Here is a 22,313-nt window from a genome sequence, read left to right as displayed (position 1 = left end):
GCTGCCTGCCTCCAGCCCCCAGCCTCCTACTTCCTGCACCCCACCCCGCGGTGCTGCCCTCTCCCTGGCTGCCCCTCCCCAGCCTCCTGGCTGATGCCAAACTTCCATTGCCTTTATCGACTCCCAGTGGTGGGGGATGGATGGGGGTTGGGGCGGATTACAAAATCACTTTGGGCCCGGCTGGATTTACTTGGAAAGCCAGGGACCACAAGGGGTTAACTCCTGGAGACAGCTGGCCTCAAAGCCCTCTCCAGGCTTCTTCTTTCTAAATATTGATTTATTTATTTGAAAAGTAGAGTTAGAGAGAGATCTTTCATCCACTGGTTCACTCCCCAAATAGCTACTACAGCCAGGGCCAGGTGGAAGCCAGGAGCCTGGGATGGTAGGGGCCCAGGCACTTGGGGCCATCCTCTGCTGCTTTCCCAAGTGCATTAGCAGCCCGGGAAGTGGAGCAGCCAAGACTCCAACCGGTGCAGGTGGCGGCTTAACCCGCTGCACCATAACACTGTCCCCTAGTCTTCAGCTTCTTGCTGGCTTTCTTTCCAACCTAGTTATGGGGGTGCTGCCAGCACTCACACCCATGCGGGAGGGTACCGGGCCCTGCTGGACAGGCAGTTGTTTGTTATATAGTCAGTGAGTTGTTGTTTCCAAATATGCACCGCGGAAGAGTTGTCTAAGATAACAAATAGTGACCTTTTAAGAGAAAGAACGAAGAGAGGTTTAACAGTCCGAAAGAGGTCAGCAAAAACAATGGGGCAGATGGACAGCGGCCCCTTGTGTTCACTGGGGGAAGTGCAGGTAGAGTCAGGGCCGGGCAGTGGCTGTGCCAAGGCCAGTTCCCTGTGCCTTTTCCTTCAGAATTGGCTTTGCAAAAGCTCAAGAGAAGCAGCAACTGACACTTGAGATCCTGATAGGTCTTTTTTTCTTTTTCTGGAACCTCTCTGGACCACTATAGAGGCCATGGAACTTAGGGGCTCACAGAACTGGCACTGAAGAGAGCTGGGAGACCCAGGGGCAAATTCAGGCCATGATGTGTGACCTCAGTGGGATCCTCTCCCAATGGGTGTCAGTTTCTTGATTTGTAAACAAGCAGGTCGGGTTAGATGATCTCTAGCCCTTTCTCTGTCCCATCTCCCCCGTAAGGTATCCTGGACCTATAGGTAGGTCCTGGTGGAAGAATTGAGCCCCGAAAAGGAAGGGGCAAGGAATGGGTGCCTATTACCGGATTCGTCCCTGGGTCCCTGGAGAACAAGTTCATGCCACGCTTCTCAGCCTTGTGGGTTTCTGGGCGACATTCTGAGGGACAGCAGAGCAGGTCGAAGGTGAGTGGAAGTTCCTTCCTCGGGAAAAGGCCCCTGCTGCCAGATCCAGCCCTCCCCCTCCCCCAGCCTCCAGCTCCATAGCCAGCTCACCCTGGAAGGAGCGTCTGTCTCTGGGCTCACAGCTCCAGCAGCGCTGCATCGACTCCTGCAGCCCTGCCAACCAGGAGTCTCAGGACTGGGCGGAGGCACCTCGGCCAAGGGGGGCTGGTTCTGCCTTTCACCCACGGCTCCATGCAGTGATGTGGGCACCACCCCTGGGGTGGAAGAGGAGGCATTGCAGCATGTGAGGGGACGTCTGCTGCGTCACAGAAGGGGCCAGGAGTGCTGGCCAAAGGGGAGGTTAGGGGGGCAGGCTGAGCAGGAGGGCAGGCAGAGAGGGCTTGGGGGTGGACACCTAGGGTTAAGGACCCTCGTGTCTACACAGAGGCTTACACTTAGCTTCCCTTCCAGCCAGCACTGCCTGCATCAGGATCCCAAAGCTGCAGGAGACACAAAGCTGAGGCCTGGCCCAACGACTGGCTCAACCTCTCTCTCACCTTCCACCCCCAGAAAGGCCCAGAGAGCTGTAAACACCCGGGATATGTGCGTGTGTAGGCTATCTTACCTGCAGACATCACTGGCCATAGAGGTCTTCAGGTTTCCATTGGCAAACAATTCTGGGACCAAGTAGTCCAGGGTGCCCCCTGGCTCCCTAGACACTGCCTCTGCCAACTGCAAAGGATGGGACGAGGAGAGGGTAGGGGATGGAGGAGCCAGAATCTCCCACCCCCTGCAAGAGTTGGTCTGGTTTTGTAAAGATTGGGGAGGGGTATGGAGGTTGACAGGAAGGGTAGTCAGGGGGTCCTTGGGTGGGAGATCCAGGTACCTTGGAAGGTGGGGCTAGGTCAGCCATGATTCTTTGGAGAATCTGGTGGAGCGGCCTGTGGAACTGAGTGTCACAGGGCTTCTACTACATAGAGTGTCAGGGGCCAAAACTCCTGGCTGCACCTTGACCCCTTGTGCCCACAGGGAGAGGCTGAGGGCAGACAGGGTGGCCACTGGTCCAGGCCCCGTGGAGGGGGCTGGGGGGTGGACTGGAGCAGCTCTGGCTGCTGGGCAGGGGTGTGGGTGGGCTGACCTTGGCATGGAGTTCTGGGTCCAGCAAGATGTTGGAGGGTTTGAGGTCTGGAACAGCAGCACGGGGTTCAGGCTGTGCAGGTAACACATCCCAGCACTACTTCCTGTAGCCCCGGCCAGAGGAGAGGCCAGGGCCAAGGGCACTGGGGCTGCAACAACCTGGCCAGGGAGCACTTCTCCATGAATGGGGTCACCAGAGCTGGCCGGAGGTTGAGTTCCGCTCCAGGTTCTTGGTGACCCCCAGCAGGAGCAGCAAGTCCTGGTTACCCAGACTGGCCATGGCTTTCACCTCCCCTGGATATTGCCTCCCTGGGCTCCCAGAGAGAGCTGGAGTTGCGCTGGGTCCTGGGAGGATCCCTCCTCTCTCTTTACCCATTGAGTCCCAAGAGCCCAGTGGCTCTGCCTCCTGGACCAGACACCCACCAGCCAGTAGCCAGATCACAGCCCCACTGCCTCTGCTGCTCCGGGAACACCGCGCAGAACTCGCCTTTGCCGACAACGAACGTGGGTTTCTCCAGCGCCTGGAGAGACACTAGGGAGGTGCAGGCACCCCTGAGGATTTGTCCTCCAGCCGCCATACCCTGAGTCTGAGAGTCCCTGAAGTCCTGGCCGTACCCGGAGCTCCAGAGTCCCTGAAGCTCAATGCTGTCAGCCTGCCGTCTGTCCGACGTCTCTCGCGGTGCCCGGCCGCTGGCGGCGCGGGAGGCTTTTCCTCTGTCCTGCGCACCCAGCGCCCGCAGCCCACCACGCTTGACGCAGGACATCAGGCAAGCAGGTGCCAGTGGTGAGCAGGAGCCTTGCGCTGGAGTGACTTTTGCGGCCCGGGTTTTGGTTGACGTGAGGGGAATCTGCACGGCGCAGATTCCATTTCCCTCCCCGCGCTGGGAGTGAGTACTTCTCTGACCCGCACCACCGCTACATTCCGGCCCTCAACGAAAAGCAGCGCTTTTCTCCTCTGGCGAGTGCTTCCTGCGAGCCATCTCCTGTTGCTTTTCCCAGGCCATTAGCAGGGAGCTGGATTGGAAGTGCAGCAGCTGGGACATGAACTGGTGCCCACAAATGATGCTGGCATTACAGGTGGGGGATTTACCTGCTCTGCCACAATGCTGACCCCATTAGCTTTTTATCGATGAGAAAATAGAGACAGTGACAGCTTACCTGCCTCACCCATGCCCACGTGGAAATAATTTACATCCAGGCACTGAACCATCAAGGATATCTTATTTTTACATAATGCTTCTGCCTATACCACTGAGCTGTGGTGCAAGTGACTGGGGGAAGGTGTGAAGCCCCCCAGTAGTAAAGTGAGGGGTCCCTATCTGTATGAGGGTACTTCACAAAGTTCACGGAAAATGGAGTTAAAAGATAAATTTTGATGCAAGCAATGTTTGAAATTTATTCATAGTTTTCTCACAATATGCATTTTACCTGAAGGTTTTTTTAAAAAACTTATTTTATTTATTTGAAAGACAGAGTTACAGAGAGAGGTAGAGACACAGAGAGAGGTCTTCCATCTGCTGGTTCACTCCCCAGATGGCCGCAACGGCTGGAGCTGTGCTGATCCGAAGCCAGGATCCAGGAGCTTCTTCCAGGTCTCCCACATGTGTGCAGGGGCCTAAAGACTTGGGCCATCTTCCACTGCTTTCCCAGGCCATAGCAGAAAGCTGGATCAGAAGAGGAGCAGCCAGGACTAAAACTGGCGCCCATATGGGATGCCGGCGCTTCAGGCCAGGGCATTAACCCACCACAGCGCTAGCCCCCTGAAGTTTTTGAAGACCCTTTGTATTGCTGCCCAGTCCCTGAGACCTGCTCCTGCAGAGACAAGTCCCGGACATGAATGGGAACCTGTCTGCCTCATCAAGAGGAGCTCATGGCACTGGCAGGCCCAGGACCCACTTCCAGGGCTCCGAGGTCAGGCAGGATGTGGCGGCCCAGCCGAGGATCTGACATGGTGGAGTGCTTTGCTGTGGAAGCATCTCAGAGCTCCCTACCCTCTCCCTTGATGAACGCTCCTCCACCCAAATAGCCCGAGTCCTTCATGTTCCTGACAAGCAGGTGCTCGGCTGTGGGCCTCTCAGACCTCAGGAGCACGCAGAGCCTCCAGGATTTCAGGCAGACCAAAGGTGTCTAGACTTTGCCTACCTAGCTGGAAGTATGGGAACTTAGATAGAGCCTGCCCAAGGCACATAGCTCTTTATGGGCTGAGCCAACCGTGTGGGTCGTGTGCCAGTCCACACAAAGGGCACTCACCTTGCTATGTGCTTTCTATCCTTTTTAAAGTTTGTTTATTTTTATTCATTTGAAAGGGAGGGAGAGAGATTTTCCATCTGTTGGTTTGCTCCCCAAATACCTGCTTCCTGGGAAGTAGGCCAGCAACCTAGAGCTGTGAGGACCGGGTAGGGAGCACAGGGGTTAGAGAACCAGAGAGTAAGTCCAGCTCCTAGGAAGACAGGAGAGCCGAATCTGACCCTGTTCCCTGTCTGAGTCTATTTTCTCCTTCTGTAACAGAATATTGGGGATTGGATTTTTTTTTTTTTTTTTGACAGGCAGAGTGGACAGTGAGAGAGAGAGACAGAGAGAAAGGTCTTCCTTTGCTGTTGGTTCACCCTCCAATGGCCACCGCGGCCAGTGCACTGCGGCCGGCGCACCGCGCTGATCCGATGGCAGGAGCCAGGTACTTATCCTGGTCTCCCAATGGGGTGCAGGGCCCAAGGACTTGGGCCATCCTCCACTGCACTCCCGGGCCACAGCAGAGAGCTGGACTGGAAGAGGAGCGACCGGGACAGAATCTGGCGGCCGGACTGGGACTAGAACCTGGTGTGCCGGCGCCGCAAGGCGGAGGATTAGCCTAGTGAGCCGCGGCACCGGCCTGGGGATTGGATTATTTACAAAGAAAAGAGGTTGGCTGTGGAGGCCGGGATGGACGTCCAGGATTGGGCAAAGGCATCTTCTCAGCTTCGGGTGAAGGCCTTGTGCTGCTTCAGCTTGTGGTGGAAAGCGAAGGGCACGCAGGCACAAACACAAGAGGCAGAACTGGCGCTGCCTCTCTCTGACCGTCCACCCTCCAGTCGCTGGGGAGTGGCAGCCATTCCCCCTGGAGGGCCCCAGCAGTTCTAAAAGCCCAGCTGCTTCTCAGCTTCGTGAAATGGGGACCAAGCCTCAACAGCAGTGTGCTGGAGACAAACCGGAGCTTCCCCATAAAGCTGAGACCCTCAGAGTGGCCACATTCTTAGTGGAAAGGAAAAAGGCCACGTGCTTGCAAAGGGAACTTACAAGAAAATCAGCCTAGTCTGTAGTACTAGATGTTAAAATTCATAAAAATAATGTCTTCATGTGTCATCTGGCCTCATGTGGATCTGTGGTTGGAATTTTTACTTTCTCTTTGATCAAGTAAGCCATAAACTGAAAAATTTAACATTGATTAAAAAATAAATAATTACTTAATTCAAGATTAAAATTAAAAATTTAGATTCATATCCCCTGGAGTCCAGCAGAAACAAATCTAATTCTCCTTGGGTAAAAGCATCTTCAGTCCAGGCTGCTGGATTCAATTCAATCAAATATAAACTCATGCACAAAAATACTAAATATGGAAAGCTTAAAAGCACCACGAGAGAGAATCAGCAAGAACAATAGTCAACAGGTTTGAACTTTTAAGGACTTCACGGTTTGCGATAATCAGATAATGAATCTAAATAAAGAGTGGCCATTTAACCTAGCAGTTAAGATGCCAGTTGAGGTTTCTGCAGCCTGTGTTGATGTGCCTGGGGTTGATGGCCAGCTCTGGCTCCTCATCCCAGCTTTCTGTTACGGCAGACTCTGAGAGGCAGTGGGATGGCTCAAGTAATTGTGTTTCTGCCACCGTCATGCAGGACCCGGATCAGTAAACTTTTGAGTTTATCACCCACAGCTCTTCCCTAAAGACAGTTCTAATGCATGTGCATCAAGAAATTAAAGAAAAAGTATCCCAGAGGGAATATGTGAGATACAAGAGAGAAACAGCAGTTTCCCAATATGTTTATTTTAAAAAAAGATTTATTTTATTTATTTGAAATAACAGAGTTAAAGAGCGAGGGACGGACACACAGGGAGAAGTCTTCCATCTGCTAGTTCACTCCCCCAAAATGGCCACAATGGCCAGAACCGGGCCAATCTGAAGCCAGGAGCTTCTTCCAGCTCTCCCACATGAGTGCAAGAGATCCAAGCCCTTGGGCCATCCTCCACTGCTTTCCCAGGCACATTAGCAGGGAGCTGGATCGGAAGTGGAGCAGCTGGGACTTGAACTGGTGCCCATACAGGATGCCAACGCTGAAGGCTGGGGCTTTAACCTGCTGCGCCGCAGCATCACCTGCCAGTAAGTTTAACCATAAAACTAGTTGGCATCATAGCAGGAGGACACATAGAAATGAGGGTGGCTCGTTGACTTGAAAAAGTATCTGCTGGGGCCGGCGCCATGGCGCAATAGGTTAATTCTCTTCCTGCGGCACTGGCATCCCTTATGAGTGACGGTTCTAGTCCTGGCTGCTCCACTTCCAATCCAGCTCTCTGCTATGGCCTAGGAAAGCAGTACAAGATGGCCCAAATGCCTGGGTCCCTGCACTCACGTGGGAGACTGGTAAGAGGCACCTGGCTCCTGCCTTTGGATCGGCACAACTCCAGCAGTTGTGGCCATTTGGGGAGTGGAACCAACAGAGGGAAGACCTTTCTCTCTGTCTCTCCCTCTCACTGTTTCTAAGTCTATCTCTCAAATAAATAAATAAAATCTTAAAAAAAAAAAAGAAAAAATATCCGCTACCAGCAATTCCACTTCTGGATATGTACCTAAAAGGGTTGGGAAGCATGAATTCAAACAGATATTTGTACACCAGTGTTCATGACGGCATGATGCTCAATAGCCAAGAAATTTAAACAACCCAAATGTCTACTAGTGGATGAATGGATATACAAAATGTGATCTATGCATACAGTGGACTTACTTATCCTTAAAACATAGGGGCAGGTATTTGGCCTAGCAATTGAAATGCCTGTGTGTGTTGGATACCCAACTTTGCTCCAGATTCCAGCTCCCTGATAGTGTACACCCTGGGGGCAGTCATGAGGGCTTAAGTAGATGGGGCCTTGCAGTCCATGTGGGAGACCTAAACTGAGTTCCCAGCTACAGGCTTCAGCTCAAGCCATTATGAGCATTTGAAGAGTGAATAAGCAGGTAGGAGCTCGCTCTATCTCTCCCTCTCTCTTTCTCTCTCTCACGTCTCTCTGTCTTCTGTCTCTCAAATAAGTAAAAACAAAAATTTACAACTTCCTCTTATTTGTGTTTCATATTTATTAAAACCTTCTCAAGTTGAAAGAATTTAAAAATATTATTCAGCCTTGATAAAATTCTATCACATGGGGGTGGGTATTCTGGTGCAGTGGGTTAAGCCACCACCTACAACACCAGCAACCCATATGGGAACATTGGCTCAAGCCCCAGCTACTCTACTTATGATCCAGCTCCCTACTAATGCACCTGGGAAAGCAGCAGAAGATGGCCCAGTTACGTGGGTCCTGCCACTCGTGTAGGAGACCTAGATGGAGTTCCAGGCTCCTGGCTTTGGCCTGGCCCAGTGCCGGCCATTACAGCCATATGGGGGACTGAACCAGCAGATGGAAGATCCCTCTCTCCTCTCTCTGTCATTCTGCCTTTCAAATAAATAATACAAATCTTTTAAAAAATGCTGTTGTATCAGCTGAAATGAACTCTGGGAACTTGTATGTGCGATGAAGTAAGAAGCAGATGAAAACACAAAAATGTGATTCTAACAAAAGTTTATTAGAAAGGAAAGATAAGGAGCTCTGGTAGACATAGCCAGGAGGGGAAAGAGAGTTCCACTGCTTTCTTGTGTAGGGGTTTATAAGCGTAAAACAGCAAACATTTTCTCCCAGAACATAGAAAAAGTTCTATTTTGGGGCCTGTTGGAGGAGCTGTTTATCTTCATCATACTCCTGAGTCTGGTCACAGACAACTCCAGCCCCCTGGCCTTGTACGTGGCCCTGAGTCCAGAGCCTGCATCTCTCCTGACTGATCAATGGAATTCTTTGTCCCTCTCATCATCAAACTTGCTTCCTAGCTCACGCTGGTTTCCCAGCTGGGTTAAGAAGACTCTCCAGGTGCTGGCGCTGTGGTGTAGCAGGTTAAAGCCTCGGCCCGAAGTGCTGGCATCCCAAATGGGTGCCGGTTTGAGTTCCAGCTGCTCCACTTCCAATCCAACTCCCTGCTAAGGGGCCTGGGAAAGCAGCGGAGGATGATGGCCCAAGTACTTGGCCACTACACCCACATGGGAGACCCGGAGACCATTCCCATTCTGACTCCTTTTAGGATCACATGCTATAACAGGAGTGAATTTTGAAGATGTATTAAGTAAACCAATCAGAAAAGGACAAATATTGCATGATTCCACTCACATGAAATACCTAGAATATCCAGATTTTCTCTTTCTCTCTTTAAACAACATATTCTTTAAAAAAAAAAAAAAGATTTATTTATTTAATAGAGTTACACAGAGAGAGAAGGAGAGGCAGAGAGAGAGAGAGGTTTTCCATCCACTGGTTCACTCCTCAGTTGACCACAACGGCCAAAGCTGTGCCAGGAGCCAGGAGCCTTTTCCGGGTCTCCTACGTGGATGCAGGGGCCCAACGCCTTGGGCCATCTTCTACTGCTTTCCCAGGCCATGACAGAGAGTTGGATAGGAAGTGGAGCACCCGGAACTCAAACTGGCACCCATATGGGATGCTAGCACTGGAGGCGGCGGCTTTATCTCACTGTGCCAGAGCGCTGGCCCCTAAATATTTTTTTTATTTGAAAGGCAGAGTTAGAGAGAGAGAAAGAGGGAGAGGGGGAAGGGGAGGGGGATAGGGAGAGAGAGATCTTCCATCCTCTGGTTCACTCCTCAGATGGCTGCAATGGTTGCAGCTGGGCCAGTCTAAAGTCAGGAACTTCTTTGGAGTCTCCCATGTGGATGCAGGGGCCCAAGCTTTCTCAGGCCTTCAGCAGGGAGGTGGATAGGAAGTGGAGCAGCAGGGACTTGAATGGGGGCCCACATGGGATGCCAGCACGGCAGGCAGGGGCTTAACCTACTATGTCACAGTCTCCAGCCCCAGAATATTCAGATTCATAGAAACAGAAAGTAGAGTGGTGGTTTCCAGGGGCCAGAGGGAGGAGAGAATGGGAGTTACTGTTTAATGATGCTCTGGTTTGGGTATAGTGTGAGTTTGTCTCCTAAACGTTCATGTTTGGAAAGTTTAATCTTCAGTGTGGTGGTTTTGGGAAATAGGGGAACCCTTAAGAAGTGGGCCCTAGGGGCTGGTGCTGTGGCATAGCAGGTTAAGCTGCTGCCTGTGATGCCAGCATCTTATATGAGTGCCAGTTCAAGTTCTGGCTGCTCCACTTCCGATCCAGCTCTCTGCTAATGTGCCTGGGACAGCAGCAGGGATAGCCCAAGTCCTTGTGTCCTTGTACCCATATGGAGACCCAGAGGAAGCTCCTGGCTCCTGGCTTCAGCAGGAGTGAACCAGCAGAGTGAGAAGGATATTCCATCCTCTGGCTCGCTTCCCAAATGGCCTCAATGAGTAGGGCTGGCTGGGCCAGGCTAAATCCAGGAACCTGGAACTCTATCCAGATCTCCTCTGTGAGTGGCAGGGACCCAAGCCCTTGCTCCACCTTCTGCTGCCCTCCCAGACACGTTAGCAGGGAGCTGGATGGGAATTGGAGCAGCCAGGATTCGAACATACTCTCATGCAGGTTGCTGGAGTGGCAGCTTGCGACCTAACGACATCCCTTGTCAGAGCAGCCAGGCTTCAGCGTGGCCCAGCCTTGCCCTTGTGGCCATCTGGGGAGTGAGCTAGTGGATGGAAGATCTCTTTCTGTCTCTCTGTCACACAGCCTTTCAAACAATAAATCTTAAAAACAAAAAAGAAATAAAAAGATCCAATGTTTTTTGGTCTGGACACGAACAACAAACATAAGGGATGGAATCTTGTTTGACTGTGGCAGTGCAGATCCCTCTCATTGGTGGGAAGCTGCTCCAGCTCAGGGAGGGGATCCCTTATCTCTGCTCTGACACCGAAAAACCAACCCTCACCAGCAGGGGGTCGGGGAGGAGGGCAAACAAACTGTTTCAACTCAGAAAAGTCACCAATTCCAGGGATAAAGCAGAGAAGAGTTACAGGGGGACCTTTCCCCTTGGCCTCTCTTCTGTCTGCTCTCAGGGTTCTGTCTTTTGGAGAGACCCTTCCGGTGCTAGGGCATGCCCTGTAGGATTGCAAGCAGGTCACAGGCCCCTGTGTTTTTCCTTAGCGGGACAGAGAGGGTGGTGCGTTCTACCTCACCTGCCCCACATGTGAACTGCTGGCCCAGCAGGTGGAATCCCTGAGCCTCATCTGTTTCGTCCTGGAGTTCATTTCAGAGTTGCTTCCCACTGGCAGAGCCCAAGTTGCTTGTGTGCACCCTCAAGGCCAGGGCGATTGGGAGGGAGAACTTCATTTGATTCTATAGTAGATTAAAAAGATTTTGAGCAGCTAAAAACAAGCGTCCATCCATGCATACAATATAATACTCATACACTCTCTGTTAGAGTAGCATCCTTCTCCCTTCATTGACCCAATATTTGTGCTCTCCCAGCCTCTCTCATCATAGTGGAGCAGGCTATGCCTTCAAATCGCTTCCCCAGTGTCCTACTTTTGTTCCTTTTGAGTATAGCACCATGGTCAAGAGCACAAGCTCTGGAGTCAAGGTACTTGGAATTGAATTCTGTTGTGTTAATTACCAGCTGTTCAATCTTTAGCAAGTTACTCAACCTCTCTGCATTTTGGTTAATTATACGAAGGTACTTCAAAAAGGTCATGGAAAATATTTAAAATCCATGCATAGGTTTTTTTTTTTATAATCCACATTTTCCATGAGCTTTTTGATACCCCCTCATATGCATGGATTTCAAATGTTTTTGCAAACCAAAATAATCCAGTTTGCATTAACTTTTTTTTTTTAAGATTTTATTTATTGGGGCCAGCATTGTGGCGTAGCAGGTAAAGCTGGTTGTTCCACTTCAGCTCCCTGCTAAGGCACCTGGGAAAGCAGTAGAAGATGGCCCAAATACCTGGGCCTTGCACCCACATGGGAGACTTGGAGGAAGTCCCTGGCTCCTGGTTTTGGCCTGGCCCAAACCCAGTTGGCCATTGTGGCCATCTGGGGGAGTAACCAGTGGATAGGGGATCTCTCTTTCTTTCTCTCTTTAACTCAGATTTTCAAAGAAATAAATGAAATTTTAAAAGAAAAAAAGAAGAGGGGCTGGTGTTGTGGCATAATGGGTAAAGCCTCTGCCTGAAGTGCCAGCATCCCATATGGGTGCCAGTTCAAGTCCCGGCTGCTCCACTTCCAATCCAGCTCTTTGCAATGGCCTAGGAAAGTGGCAAAAGATAGCCCAAGTCCTTGGGCTCTTGCATCCATGTGGGAGACCCAGAAGAAGCTCCAGGCTCCTGGCTTCAGCTCGCCCCAGCCTGGCTTTGTGGCCATTTGGGGAGTGAATCAGCACATGGAAGATCTCTCTTCCTCTCTTTATAATTCTGCCTTTCAAATAAATAAATAAATCTTAAAAGAAAAATAACATTTTTTAAAAAATACATGAAATTTGTAAATCTTAAATAAAAATTTTTAAAAAATAAAATCTCTCCAAAAAACTTTATTTGAAGGCAGAGTGTCAGAGAAAGAGAGAGATACAGAAACAGAGCTCATCTTCCATTCACTGGTTCCTTTCCCAAATGGCCACAGTGGCAGAGGTTGGGCCAGGTTGAAGCCAGGAGCTTTCACCTTGCTCTCGGATGTGGGGGTCAGGCACCCAAGCACTTGGGCCATCCTCTGCGGCTTTCCCAGGTGCATTAGCAGGGAGAAACCTGGGACTCAAACCAGCACTCCAAGATGGATGCTGGCGTTGCAGGCGGCGCAAGCCTTCCTGAGCTTTTTTAATCGTTTTCGTGGTGTCTGGATTGGGTTGCTGTGCGGATGAAATGAAATAAGGCGTGAAAACACAGGGCCGGTGCCTCCCTCCCCCTCCAGCCGTGTTACCTGCAGCTGCGAGAGTTTCTAGATCACAATTAAGTGCGTGGGCGGAGAAAACAGATTTCGGGACTGAGTAGCGACAGAGCGGCTAGTTCTCCTGCAGATCCAATCCCGGCCCCACCCTTTCCTCCCGGGGCCTTGTTCTGACTCATGGCTCAGGTATTCCTCCCCCAACCCCTCCCAGCCAACCATCCCGAGGGAGGGAGCCCCTGCCTGTGGCTTCACCACGGAGAACTTTCATCCGGGCCCTCTGGCTTCTCTGCTGAATGGCACCCGACCGTTGTCTGCCTGGCACAAAGGCGCTCGCCATGGTTGACCCCCGGAAGAGCCTCCCGGGGAGGGTGCCCTGGCCACAAGTGCGCGTGCCACCTCTGACTTGAGCGGCCGCCGTGGTAGGAGTCCCCTGACTTGTGAATGCTTTTCTCCCACGGCTGACAGAGTGTGGAGAGGGAAGTTGGTATTCTGAGGGCACCACCAACCAATGGAGGGCCCGGGTGGGTGCCCAGTTCCGGTTCCGGAAGTGCCTTGAGGGCGCCTCACAGGGCCTCTTGGCTACACCGAGGCCGGCGCCTGGAGCTCGCTCAGGTCTGGCAGTTTCTCCTCGTTTGTTTCTGTCCCCTGGGACCACCCCGGGAAGTCTTAAGGCCCAGTCTCAGGGGAACACAGTCCAAGACACACTCTCTGCCCGCTTCCGCCACATTGTTTCTCCTCTGAGTGTCTTAGTGACTAAGGTGCCCCTCCACGAGGAAGGGAACAGAAACCAAGCTAAGGATTGGGGCCTAATAGACACGGGGCCTGGGATGTGCTCCGGACTCTCTTCTGTGCACTTATTCAAGCCTCAGCAAGACACCTGTGAGGCACAGTACTACCAATCCCATTTTGTGGAAGAAGAAACCGTGGAGAGTGTTAGGGGTTAAGTAACAGCTGAAGTTCAGACGAAGACTTTGTGTCTGAGCAAGGTTTTAAACCTGGATCTATGTTTTTTTGTTTGTTTGTTTGTTTGTTTTTGATCTATGTTCTTTCAACTACATTCCCTTTTGGGTGAAGTCCTTTGATAGAATCGGAAAGAAAGACTTTCATTCATGTAAGATGATTCGTTTCTTAACTACTTTGACAACTTTATTGGAGTAGAACGGAAATATAATTAGCTGCACAAATTAAAGGCATACAGTTTGGTAAATTGTGATGTATGTATGCTTATATACCATGAATTATCACCACGATTTTTTAGATATTTATTTATTTGAAAATCAGAGTTACAGAGAGGAAGAGGCAGAGGCAGAGAGAGAGAGGTCTTCCATCTGTTGGTTTACTCCCCAAATGGCTGCCAGGGCCAAGTGAAACCAGGAATCATGAGCTTCTTCCCAGTCTCCCATGAGGGTGCAGGGGCCCAAGGACTTGGGTCATCTTTCACTGTTTTCCTAGATGAATTAGCAGGAAGCTGGAACAGAAGTGGAGCAGCTGGGACCCATATGGGATGCTGCTGTCGCAGGCAGCAGCTTTACCGGGTACACCACAAGGCCAGCCCTGGGGGTTCATTTTGAAAACATTAGATTTACTTATTTTTTTTTTCTAAAAATGATTTATTTATTTGTTTGAAAGTGAAGTTAGAGGGAGAGAGAGAGAGAGAATCTTCCATCTGCTGATTCAATCCCTAAATGACTGCAATGACCAGGGCTGGGTCAGGCCAAAGCCAGAAGCCAGGCACTTCTTTGGGGTCTCCCATATGGGTGCAGGGGCCCAAGCACTTGAGTTACATTCAACTGCTTTCCCAGGTGCATTAACAGAGAGCTGGGTTGCAAATGGAGCAACTGGGACTGGAATCGGTATCATATGGGATGCCATCGCTACAGACCGTAGCTCAATTTGGTGTGCCACAGTGCCCCTCCCCCCGTGTGTGTGTTTGTATGTGTGTGTGTGTGTGTTTAAGACTGATTTATTTACTTGAAGGAGAGAAAGAGATCGAGAGAGTAATAGAGAGCTCTGTTGTTTCATTCTCCAAATGAATAACCAGGACTGGTCCTGGCTGAAGCTAGAAGCCCAGAGCTCCATTTGGGTCTCTCACATGAGTGGCAGGGACCCAGGTACTTACTTCACCTGGTACATGAGCAGGGAGATGGGTCAGAAGTAGAGAAGCCAGGACCCCAACAGGTGCTCCAGTAGGAGATGTCAGTGTTGTGGCACAGTGAATGAGCTAGGATCCCAGACTGGCTAGTGTTTGATAAGGGAATACCAATGGGGAATGTGGGTAGCTCGGATCAGGTGTTGGATGGAAGAAGGTAACCTCCACACTTGCAGCTGTGATATAGAGGTGGAGATGTCATCCAACAGAGAATTAAAGATGCTTAAATGACTCCTTCCCTTGCTGTGTGTTAACATGGGATGCTGTGGAAAGATTTTGAGCTTTGTTACAACATGATTGGATCTGTGATTTAGGAAGACCAAGTCAGTGGCTGCCTGGAGCATGGGTGGAGATGGAGAGAACAGAAGACAGGGAGAACTAGACCACAGTGTCAGAGCAACTCAAGTGAAAGATGACAAGGCTCAGACAGAGTTCACGCCAGCAGGCATGGAGAGGAGGAAGCCCAGTCTAGAGATACTTCTGAAATATTAATAGAAGGATCTGGGGGATGAGAGAGCGGAAATATTTGCAGTTTCTATTCTGGGACACTGAGAGAATGGTAATGCTATAAACTGAGATACAGAACATAGAAGGACACAGATTATATGGAAATAGATTGTGTATGAGGGAACCTCAAAAAGTCTTGGGAAAATGTGTATCACGAGAAAACTATGCATGGATTTAAAAGTTTTTGAACTAAAATAAACTTGTATGTTAATGCCATTTTCCATGAACTTTCTGAAATCCATTTGTATTTGAGTGAGAGCCATGGGTGGCAGACTCAAAGGATCCTCTAAGGAGAAAATGCGAGACCAGACAGGGAAAGTGGTGAGAATCAAGCTACAGTGGATGGAAGATGGCGGAGCGGTGAGCACCGAGTCTCTGGCTGACTTAGCACTGGGTCTCTGGCTGACTTTTGTTCCTATCTACAGCAGCAGTGATGGCTGAGCGAAGAGTGCCTAGGATCGCAGGCCAAGATGTCGAATGTTAAGATCTTCAGCGGCAGCTCCCACCAGGACTTATCCCAGAAAACTGCTGACCGCCTGGGCCTGGAACTGGGCAAGGTGGTTACAAATAAATTCAGCAACCACAAGACCTGTGTGGAAACTGGCGGAAGTGTACATGGAGAGGATGTCTACGTTGTTCAGAGTGGTTGTGCTGAAATCAAAGACAATCTAATGGAGCTTCCAGTCATGATTAATGCCTGCAAGATTGCTTCAGCCAGCCAGTGACGGCAGTCATCCTATGCTTCCCTTATGCTTTGCAGGATAAGGATGAGAGCTGGGCTCCAATCTCAGCCAAGCTGTTGCAAACATGCTATCAGTGACAAGCGTCAATCCCATCATCACCATGGACCTACATGCATCTCAGATTGAGGGCTTTTTTTGATATCCCAGTGGACAATTTGTATTTCGAGCCAGCTGTCCTGAAGTGGATCAAGGAGAACATCACAGAATAGATGTCTCGCCTGATGCTGGTGTGTTGCTCCCCCTCTTCGTGGAGGAACGACACAGGACCCTGCGCTGTTCTTTTGTCTGCTCGGCCCTCCCCGGGTTTGCTGCTGGTTCTTCCCGGGTTGGCTACCGACCCTTCCACCTCCGTGGAAGGGCGGTTCCCCCTGCCACTTTCCCCACTTCCGTGGGGGAGCGGCACACCACCGGCCGGCTCTCTCGGGGGCTGCTCAGGTGTTCCTTCAGATAGATGTTCCTGGTGCATGTTGTCTCTCTCCTCCTTTATAGTCCTCTTCCACCAATCCCAACTCTGCTACCCACACACTGAGTACGCTGCTCTCCTGCAATCAGGAGTAGGTCCTACAGTTTATTGGTTGAACTGGAGGCAGCTGTGTAGAAGCTGTTTACTCCTCTCCCAGCGCCATATTGTGGGAGAGCAGATGCATAGAATAAGTCTTAATTCCAGTAACAGTCTAGTCCGAGTTGCTCCCCACACTGGTGGAGCTGAGAGAGTGACCTCCATTGCAGACCGGTTGAGTGTGGACTTTGCCTTGATCCACAAAGAGCGGAAGAAGGCTCATGAAGTGGACTGCATGGTGCTAGTGGGAGATGTAAAGGAACGGTGGCCATCCTTGTAGATGACATGGCTGACACTTGTGGCACAATCTGCCATGCAGCTGATGCACTTCTCTCAGCTGGAGCCACCAGAGTTTATGCTGTCTTCAGTCACGGAATCTTTTCTGGTCTAGCCATTTCTCCATAAACAATGCGTGCTTTAAAGCAGTAGTAGTCATGCCGGCGCCGCAGCTCAATAGGCTAATCCTCCACCTGTGGCGCTGGCACACCAGGTTCTAGTCTCGGTTGGGGTGCCAGATTCTGTCCCGGTTGCCCCTCTTCCAGTCTAGCTCTCTGCTGTGGCCCGGGAGGGCAGTGGAGGATGGCCCAAGTCCTTGGGCCCTGCACCCGCATGGGAGATCAGGAGAAGCACTTGGCTCCTGGCTTCGGATCAGCGCGGTGCACCAGCCTCAGTGCGCCGGCTGCAGCGGCCATTTGGGGGTGAACCAATGGAAAAGGAAGACCTTTCTCTCTGTCTCTCTCTCTCACTGTCCACTCTGCCTGTCAAAAAAAAAAAAAAAAAAAAAAAAAAGTGGTAGTAGTCACCAGTACCATCTCTCAAGAGGACAAGATGAAGCACTGCCTCAAAACACAGTGATCCGCATCTCCATGATCCTTGCAGGAGCCATCAGGAGAACTCACAAGGGGACTCTGTTTCCTCCCTGTTCAGTCATGTCCCTTTATGATAGCGTAGCTTCTGAGGCTTTTTCAAAATAAAATAAACCCACCCCTTGTTTTGCCCTTGGTGTTTGAAGACACTGTCAGCAGAAGACTCAGCTTGCTCCAGCATAGTTGTCTACAGCCTGTACCAGGTTGTTAGAGCTTATCCTAAAATGGGGAAGACAGATAGAGATGACCGGCTGGGATTTCCCGCCTGCCTCCTCACTCTCTGGCCCCCTTCTTGGGCCCAAGTGATCATTTCACCGTGTCTTCTAGAAAGAAAACTTAACTTCCTGCTTTGCAACCGCTCACATTCAGATTAGATGATTTTGTCACAGCTTGATCTTCCCTAGCCTACTACCTACCACTGTGGTCGTAGGTTTTAGGTGATATTGTGGTGCCTTTTGATTAACTTAAGTATTTATCATCTTCCTTCCTTGGATCTGTTTGGCCTCTCAAGTGACCCAAGATATCTGTTAAAAAGATTGATGTGATTACTGCCTCTTTTTAGATGAATTTAATAAAACGTCTGTATGCGTGCGGGGTTGGGGGGGAAGCTTCAGTGAACGAATGGCATTAACCAGGAGGGCCGATGGAGGGAGAAGGGAAGGAGCAGGTGAACAGAAAACCTTGCATCTGAATTCAAGCTTGGGCCAGTAGAAGAGAACCCAATGAGAGCAACCGAGGACAGAGGCCGGAGCAGAAGCAGGACAGCCAAGGGAGGAGCGGATCATCAGAGTCAGCGGCTAGTGAGAAGGCTTAGAAATTTGGGTTTTCCAAAGAAGGAGCCTGAAAGTGGATTTAAATTCAGGTATGTCTTGGGGAGGGATCCTGGGAAGCGGGAGCGAGGGAACAGAGTGAAGTAGGGAAGGAGGAGAAGCTAGCGTAAAGGGGGTTTATTGAGCGTGCAGTTGACCGAGGCTTCGTTCCTGTAGAAGCTCCAATTTAGGGAATGCCTCCAATAATTATCCACGAAAAAGACAGGAAGCTGGAACATTCCTCTGCCAATGTCTGTATTGATTGATTGAGGATTGCACCTGGTATGTGTGTGTGTGGGGGGGTGTTCTCACTCCCCTGCCTTTCTGGGCTGTATTTGCATCAGAACTGGCAAGGGGATGTGGGAGAAAGACCTTGTGATGGTTCATTGAACACGTGAACCTGGAAGGTGTTTTGACTAACTAGCTTGGCCGAGGGCCTCTTCCAACTAGTTGAAGGCCATCATAGAGGAAAAAAATGATCAGCCTCCCCTGGAAAGGAGGAGTTGTCTACCTCTGGGCCTCATCTACATTATTGGCTCTCTTGAGTGTTGAATCTGCAGTGCCTGTGTCCATAACCATGTGAATCATTTCCTTACAACAAATCCTTCTGTCTCTGTTCACATCCTAATGGTTTTGTTTCTCTGGGAACCCTAATGCAAGCCTGGAGCAACGTGAAAGTTCAGTTGTAGACCTGAGATAGTACACTGATAATGCAGATGAATCACACTCACACGGAGCTGTGCCAGAGCTCAGGAGGGTGACGTGTGATGTGACCAGGTCATCTGTTAGAGGTCATGAACGCGGTGAGGGCTCACGTAGCTGGTGGCATTTTGCAGTACGGATGGCTTTGCAACTTTTGACAGAGGAGTTGATGTTTTGCTTTGAGTGAGGAGGATCTGAGGAGGTAGAAGCTGCCGCTGGGAAGTTTGAAAGCAAAGCGAGGGACAGAGGAGTGCACAGCAGATTTAAGAATGAGGAAGGACCAAGGGGATTTCTTTTTTGTTTTTAATTTTGGGAGATGACTGGAGGAAAGGGAGTGATAGAGAAGGAGAGAATCATGGGCCCAGGAGAGGGAACAAAGGGTTGTGGGTAGGGAGTGGCTTCAGGGTATAGACAGAGGAATGAGGTACTATGAATGATGTCACAATACAAAATTGAGCTTGTTTACACGTTTTCATTGATCAACTAGCAGTGAGACAGATCAGCACATCTGTCTACACTGACTACTGAAGACATGTATGTGAAGACCAATTTAACCAAGACATTGACAAATTCACAGAAATTAAGACTCACAACTGAAATTGGAATGCTATTACTGATTCTTGGGATAGATCAGTATGAGATTTTTCTTTTTTAAAAACAAAGAGTATATTAATATAATTATTTGCTCATTACTTTCCCTTTCTTACTGTATTATTATAGAAGCATACATGTGAAGAGCCCTCAAAAATTCATAGAACACTTGCATGATGAAAAAAACTATGTGTGGATTTCAAATATTTATTTATTTATTTATTTATTTATTTATTTATTTATTTATTTTGACAGGCAGAGTGGACAATGAGAGAGAGAGACAGAGAGAAAGGTCTTCCTTTGCCATTGGTTCACCCTCCAATGGCCGCCGCGGCCGGCGCGCTGCGGCTGGCGCGCTGCGGCCGGCACACCGGGCTGATCCGATGGCAGGAGCCAGGTACTTATCCTGGTCTCCTATGGGGTGCAGGGCCCAAGTACTTGGGCCATCCTCCACTGCACTCCCGGGCCATAGCAGAGAGCTGGCTTGGAAGAGGGGCGACCAGGACAGAATCTGGCACCCCGACCGGGACTAGAACCCGGTGTGCCGGCGCCGCAAGGTGGAGGATTAGCCTAGTGAGCCGTGGCGCCGGCCTCAAATTTTTTTACTCCCAAGAATAACTTTTTTCTTTTTAAGATTTACTTATCAGCTGGCACCGTGGTGCAATAGGCTAATCCTCCGCCTTGCGGTGCCGGCACCCCGGGTTCTAGTCCCGGTCGGGGTGCCAGATTCTGTCCCGGTTGCCCCTCTTCCAGGCCAGCTCTCTGCTGTGGCCCAGGAGTGCAGTGGAGGATGGCCCAAGTCCTTGGGCCCTGCACCCCATGGGAGACCAGGAGAAGCACCTGGCTCCTGCCTTTGGATCAGCGTGGTGCGCCGGCCGCAGCAGCCATTGGAGGGTGAACCAACGGTAAAGGAAGACCTTTGTCTCTGTCTCTCTCTCTCACTGTCCACTCTGCCTGTCAAAAAAAAAAAAAAAAAAAAAAAAAAGATTTACTTATCTATTTGAATGGCAGAGCTACAGAGAGGCAGAGGTAGAGAGAGATAGAGAGAAAGAGAGAGATTGGTCTTCCATCTGCTGGTTTACTCTCTAGATGGCCACAATGGCCAGAGCTGTGCCTATCTGAAGCCAGGAGACAGGAGCTTCTTCTGGGTCTCCCATGCAGGTGCATGGGCCCAAAGAGTTGGGCCATCTTCCGCTGCTTTCCCAGGCCATAGCAGAGAGCTGGATTGGAAGTGGAGCAGCCAGGAATTGAACTGGCTCTCATATGGGATGCCAGCACTGCAGGCGGTGCGGCTTTACCTGCTACACCACAGCACCAGCCCCCAAGATAAACTTTTTTTAAACTTTCAAAAAATTTTTAAATTTTTCCTCCAAAGAAACCTTTTATTTAAGGAATACAAACTTCATGCATTTCATAAGTACAACTTTGGGAATATAGTGATTCTTCCCACCATACCCACCCTCCCGCCCACACTCCCACCCATCCTTCTCGTCTCTCTCCCATTCCCAGTCCCATTCTTCACTAAGATCCATATTCAATTAATTTTATACACAGAAGACCAACTCTATACTAAGTAAACAGTTCAACAATTTGCACGAAAAAACAACAACAAAAAACTGTTCCTCAACAGTCGAGAAAAGGGCTGTTGAAAGTCATTGCATCTTGAAGTTCATTTCACTTTTTTTTTTTTAACTTAATTACCTGAGGCTGGAGCAGGTAAAGCCAATGCCTGCAGTGCTGGCATCCCATATGGGTGCCAGTTTGAATCCTGGCTGCTCCACTTCCTATCTAGCCCTCTGCTATGGCCTGGGAAAGCAGTGGAAGATGGCCCAAGTCCTTGGGCCCCTGCACCTGTGTGGGAGACCCGGAAGAAGCTCCTGGCTCCTGGCTCCTGGCTTCAGATTGGCACAGCTCCAGCCATTGTGGCCATCTGGGGAATGAACCAGCAGATGGAAGACCTCTCTCTGTCTCTACCTCTTTGTAACTCTTTCAAATAAATAAAATAAGTCTTTAAATAAAAAAAAAAACTTTTTTTTTTGACAGGCAGAGTGGACAGTGAGAGAGAGAGACAGAGAGAAAGGTCTTCCTTTACCGTTGGTTCACCCTCCAATGGCCGCTGCGGCCGGCGCACCACGCTGATCCAAAGGCAGGAGCCAGGTGCTTCTCCTGGTCTCCCATGGGGTGCAGGGCCCAAGCACTTGGGCCATCCTCCACTGCACTCCTGGGCCACAGCAGAGAGCTGGCCTGGAAGAGAGGCAACCCGGACAGAATCTGGCACCCCGACTGGGACTAGAACCCCGGGGTGCCGGCACCGCAAGGCGGAGGATTAGCCTATTGCGCCATGGCGCCGGCCTTCCGTGAACTTTTGAAGTGCCCACATGTGTGTATGTGTTACCAGTCTTTTATATATTTTAAATTATGAGTAGCCAATTAAAGAAAGCTTTTACTGTTTATTTTCTAGTCATTATTACGTTCTCTATCATTAATATTTAAAATATATTTGTATAGAGAAGAAGAATTTTAAAAATATGCTCCAGTTGTCAATATGTTAGGTATGCCACTGATATTAGATATTTTTATTGAAAGTCTAAGCCAGGAAAACTCAGAGTCTGTGTTGGGAGCAATGAAGGGAAATGCTACAGAGATGGAGGGGCGGAAAAGGGAGATGTCAAAGCTGAGATGTACTCCAGATTAATAAAAGTGGCAATTCTTGGGGGCTTGGCTTATACACACATGTGCTCATTGCCTAAAACTGCCTCTGGATATACAGGTTCCCTAATACTATGTGTTTTTCATTTGCGTGTAGGATTTTTTTTTTTTTTTAAGATTTATTTAGCTGAAAGAGTTACACAGAGAGAGAAGGAGAGGCAGAGAGAGAGAAAG

At 49.9% G+C, this 22,313-nt stretch overlaps 2 pseudogenes; both read left to right on the top strand.

The window, feature by feature from the left end:
• Nucleotides 1–15,571: 15,571 nt before the first annotated feature.
• LOC149123024 (ribose-phosphate pyrophosphokinase 1-like) lies at nt 15,572–16,136 on the top strand (annotated as a pseudogene).
• A 231-nt stretch (nt 16,137–16,367) lies between these two features.
• On the top strand, nt 16,368–17,405 carry LOC100351186 (ribose-phosphate pyrophosphokinase 1-like; annotated as a pseudogene).
• The last annotated feature ends 4,908 nt before the right edge of the window (nt 17,406–22,313 follow it).

This window comes from Oryctolagus cuniculus, chromosome 12, assembly GCF_051225735.1.
Source record: "Oryctolagus cuniculus isolate XC-2025 breed Fujian yellow rabbit chromosome 12, ASM5122573v1, whole genome shotgun sequence".
Taxonomy (NCBI): Eukaryota; Metazoa; Chordata; class Mammalia; order Lagomorpha; family Leporidae; genus Oryctolagus; species Oryctolagus cuniculus.
This window is presented reverse-complemented; position numbering and strand designations above follow the sequence as displayed.